The 5092-nt window shown below is 55.6% G+C and overlaps 1 pseudogene; it reads right to left on the bottom strand.

Moving 5' to 3' along the window:
* Nucleotides 1-4080: 4080 nt before the first annotated feature.
* The window catches only part of LOC143263320 (large subunit ribosomal RNA), a 2995-nt pseudogene continuing 1983 nt past the window's right edge, over nucleotides 4081-5092 (bottom strand).

The raw sequence follows: 5092 nt of genomic DNA, 5'->3' as shown, positions 1-5092 counted from the left end.
AACTAGCTAATCGCGTAGCGATTAGCTTCTCCAAGACTTTGCCTACGACCGAAAGCAAGCATATTGGTCTGTAGGACTTTATCTCCGTTTCAGGTTTCTCGGGTCCTTTAAGGATGGTAATGATGGACCCGACTTTCCATTCCACGGGAAAGACTCCGTGTGCCAGGCATCCGTTGTAGAGTCGGAGGAGCTCGCGTGAGATTGTATTACACGAACGTTTTAAAATCTCCGGCTCGATCCGATCTAGGCCTGGACACTTGCCGCTCTTCAGTCGGTTGACCGCCGATCTGAGCTCCGAGAGGGTGAAGGGACTGGCGTCCTCACTCTCCGGCTCGATGGCAGCTTCCCTCCTGACTCGCGCATGATCCGGGGAGTCATTCGCGGGGCTATCGTCCGGAATTAACCCCTCCAGCAGCGCGGAAGCGGTGGAGTCCCAGTCTGTGGTGTAACCCTGGGCAGTGTTACGATTTATATTCGAGATGACCGTGCTGGCTGTCATCTTCTGCCTCGTGATCTTATAAATGAGGCCCCAGGGTTCCTTGTTTCCCTGCTCGGTCACGAATGCACGCCAGCTGTGCGACCGAGCAGCTTTGATGGCGGCTTTGTAGGCCTTTCTCTGTTTAAGATACTCGGTCCTCTTGGCCGCCCTCTGCTCCTCTGAACATGCTGCGTTCTGCGAGGCTCGTCTAAGTTTGTAGACTCGCCTCTTTTGCCTCGTCAGGTCGGCCGTCCACCATGGGACGGATTTTGAATGCCACTGCTTGGTTGGCATCGAGGAGTCGCACGCTTGGACGATCATTCTTTCGATCTCCTGTGCTAGATGTTCGACATCCCCCTTATTGTTCAATGGATCGGGGGATATACTCCTCTTACTTTCCTGCAGCGCCTTGTCGAACTCGGGCCATTTTGCGCTTCGGAGTCGGAACCTTGGTAATAATCCGTTCCGGTTGGTGCTGCTGTTGCTACTAATTTCGGCAGCACCGTCCTCGGCGCAAAAACTCAAAGAAAACTCTATGACTCGGTGGTCGCTGGTCGTCAGGTCCTCGCGGACCTTCCAACCTCGCACCTTGTCGCAAATATCAGGTGTCGATAGTGTGACGTCGATGTATGACTGTCCACTAGGGCTGGAAAACGTCGGAGCGTTTCCAGCCTCGTTCAAGACAACCAAGCCATGGCTCACGATAAACTCTTCGAGTTTACGGCCTCTCACGTCCGTCTCCGCGCTGCCCCACTGGGCTGATTTCGCGTTAACGTCGGCAGAGATAATGACTCGGTTATGCTTAAGTGCGGAAAGAGCTCTCTCCAACCGCGCCAGACCTGATTCAACGTCATCGGAGCATTGAAAGTACTGGCTGAGTAGATAGGGACAGTTAGTGTCGTCGTTGTGAGTCTGAAGATGGGCTATGCCTGGGTCCTATGTGGACTATACTAGCCGCTCTCTCGACGCGTGCCGATGGTCTGGCTCTACCCTCGTTCGTTATCGTGACAGGGGAAGACAACGTGCTACTCCCGCTGCCACCTCGAGTCCAACCCAATCCAGGCACTCTTGACGGAGTAGTGTTAAAAGTCAATTTATCTCCGCAAGAGGGGCTTCAGCCTGGCCCGAGGGGACGAACCCCGAGGGGTCCGCCCAGCATGCCGTTCGAATGGCGGAGTGGACAGGTCCACGTCTGCCCGTCACTCAAGTCGGACACGGGACGACTCCAAAGCTAGCGCCGCCTGATAGGAAGCGCAAGCTGGGTCCCGCGACTTGTGTGCACTAGCCCACCCTCTGTCCTTGCAATTAGAGCAGACCGGAGGTTCACTCTTCTTGCTACAGAGCGTGAAGGTATGCCCCTTTTGGGAGCAGTGACCGCACACGTCCTCCTTGAATTTACAACGCTTCGAGGTATGCCCGAAGCGTTGGCAACGGTAGCACCGAAGCACCTGGACGAAATCCCGTACACGACAGGAGTTCCATCCAAGGTAAACTCGGCTACCCCTCTGCTTCAGCCGCTGAAGATTCTGCGGACTGACGGCAACGACCCAGTTGGCTGTCTCCGGGGTCTTGCCAGCCATGCGGCTGACCCGAATTCCCGAAGGCACATCCTTCTGGTTCGCATCGCAGAGATTTTGCCTCCAAATACTGGAGGCAATTTCGTCCTTACCCATCCGACGCGGGACGTCGTAAACTAAAACCTCGGGGTCCCGCTTGGTAGGTAAGGAGACGGACAGACCCGCGCTCCGGAGCTTCTTATTGCCAACGAAGGCTTGCAGGTCCTCCTTTCGGTCGGTCTCGACGACGATGCCACCGGAGTGGATGCGTCGGACCGACTTAATTCGGATCGCCTCCTTCGCTGGTTTAACGAGCGACAGAACAGTAACCTTCGTAACTTCGCTGCTCTGTCCTTTTTCCTTCGGCGGGAAGATTTTTACCACATGCTGCGATTGTGGCCGTCTCCCCGCTTCCGGAGAAGCTCCTTTGCAGTCGACTTTGTTCACATGGGCGTAAGTCGACTGCGCGGCGTTGCAGGCCGTCTTCGGGAGAGTTCCCTTGGACGGCCCAGGTCGCATCGCACTCATTACGGCAGGACGCGCTTTTAGGTCCGCCCTGACCGCGGCGAGCTGCCCTTCGACGAAGCTATTCCGTTGAATAAGCTCCTGGACCAGCTCGTTGAGTGCCTCAACCTCGGCGAGTATCTTTGACCCGGACTCCTTATTGACTTTCGACTCAGGTCGAAAGCAAAAGGTCCGTATTTCGGACACTCGCCTAAAGGCTTCGTCTCTTACGAGATCGAGAGGCCGTACCTTCTGCCCGGAGAACGTCCCCTTCGGTCTCCTGGCCCGGTTTACTGCGGCCTTGCCGGTGGGTGCGCCCGGCTTGGCTCGCTTTGACTTTTTGGTGACGGTTTGCCAACCGTCACCAGTAGGGTCCTCGACACGCTCGGGTGCCGACTGCACCTTCACGAGTGACGTGTCTCCGACTCGTTCGATTACTTCCACGTTACCGGTGTCCGGCGTACCTTCTACCGTGGGCTCGGTTTTCACCGAGACCGCTCGCGTGGGAGTCGCACATCTTTGCAAGATCACACGAGGATTGGCGATATTAATCACCTTCCCGGATCTTGTCTTTCTCACAGACGCGGGGGGACTGACAGCTGCATTTGCAGTTCCCGCGTCTGCGGCGACGGCTTCACTCCGAGTAGGAGCTGGACCCGTCGTCTTTGGACGCTTAGTTTTTTGTTCATTAATTTTATTAAGACCCATAATGTGTCTTGGTCTTTCATCCAGTGCGCTCCCCGGCCACCACCGACCCACACAATTTGGAACCCGCCAAAGGCTGAGTTAGGGCTACGCACCGAATATAGTCTGCTGGCTGGGTCGGTTTCCTTACCCAGCCCGCGTCCTCGCCCAGCAGAACCCACTTGCCCGAAGCGTGTGGTCGTTCCAAGCCGATTGACTGGACCAGGGCTGCTTTTCTCGTCCAGCCGCCCATCTAGCCGAAGCAGAGGCCAAAGGTACGTGTTGGGGACGTCTCACCCGCAGGAGAGGGCCCCCTCAGATCCCAGGATCCTCTTTTCCGACGACAAGGGTCGCCACGCACGGCAAACACGTGGGAGACAGCAGTCGGAGAGGCTGCCTCTTCCTCTCCACCACACTTCGTTCAGTTCGCTGCGTATTTAAGAACACGAGCTATCCAGCGGTACCTTTTTCGTGGAGGCTCAAGTGTGGCTAGGGCACGTTTGCCCCTTGCGGCCTGGGTTGCCCAGGGGATTGATTGCATCCCATGTATTCCTGAGCCCAGCGGAGTGTTGTCTAGTGGCGTGTTCCGCCCACGAAAAACGGTCTGAAAAACCGTTTAACGTAAACTGGGGAACTGATGCCACGAGTGACAACAGTTCCCCAGTCGGAAGTCATACAGCACATACAGTGCTGTACAAAGAACACGCCACAGCCCGTATGCTAAATCAGGGCCTCGCCATTATGCGAAGTACTACATGTACGACGCACTGGCGGTCTCTAATGCCTTCATCGCCGATACACCCATCGACTCGGCCGATCAACCCTCCTACGCGAGGGCTAGTTCGGGGGTTATCTCCCGCCCTGGGTGGCCACAGACCGCCACCGCCAGTAGATAGGGACAGATGGGAATCTCGTTAATCCATTCATGCGCGTCACTAATTAGATGACGAGGCATTTGGCTACCTTAAGAGAGTCATAGTTACTCCCGCCGTTTACCCGCGCTTTTTTGAATTTCTTCACGTTGACATTCAGAGCACTGGGCAGAAATCACATTGCGTCAACACCCGTGGGGGCCATCGCAATGCTTTGTTTTAATTAGACAGTCGGATTCCCCTAGTCCGTGCCAGTTCTGAGCTGAGCGTTGAATGGCGGCCGAAGAGGACGACCGCACCGATGGGAAACGCCACGGAAGCCTCGCAGCAAGGAAGATCCGCGGGAGGCCAAGGCACGGGACCGAGCTCGGATCCCAGCCACGAGAGCCGTTCACCTCGCCCAGGCCCGGCACGTCAGCCAGACCCGCTTCCCGACCAAGCCCGACACGCCCCGCTCCTCAGAGCCAATCCTTATCCCGAAGTTACGGATCCAATTTGCCGACTTCCCTTACCTACATTAATCTATCGACTAGAGGCTCTTTACCTTGGAGACCTGCTGCGGATATGGGTACGAACCGGCGCGACACCTCCACGTGGCCCTCTCCTGGATTTTCAAGGTCCGAGGGGATGATCCGGACACCGCCGCAACTGCGGTGCTCTTCGCGTTCCAAACCCTATCTCCCTGCTAGAGGTTTCCAGGGAACTCGAACGCTTATACAGAAAAGAAAACTCTCCCCGGATCTCCCGACGGCGTCTCCAGGTCATTTTGGGTTACCCCGACGAACACTCTTACGAGGGCCCGAATGGTATGCGGTTCCGCTGCCGGGTTCCGGAATAGAAACCGGATTCCCTTTCGCCCAATGGGTGTTTTTTGTGCATGTATATAATAACAAAATATGCTGCGATTTATATAATAATAAAAAAATAAAATAAAATAGCTGCGGTTTTTTTACAAGTGTTTAACGTCTTAGGACACCTCATCTACATAGGATTTCTCT

Source organism: Megalopta genalis, unplaced genomic scaffold, assembly GCF_051020955.1.
Source record: "Megalopta genalis isolate 19385.01 unplaced genomic scaffold, iyMegGena1_principal scaffold0464, whole genome shotgun sequence".
Taxonomy (NCBI): domain Eukaryota; kingdom Metazoa; phylum Arthropoda; class Insecta; order Hymenoptera; family Halictidae; genus Megalopta; species Megalopta genalis.
This window is presented reverse-complemented; position numbering and strand designations above follow the sequence as displayed.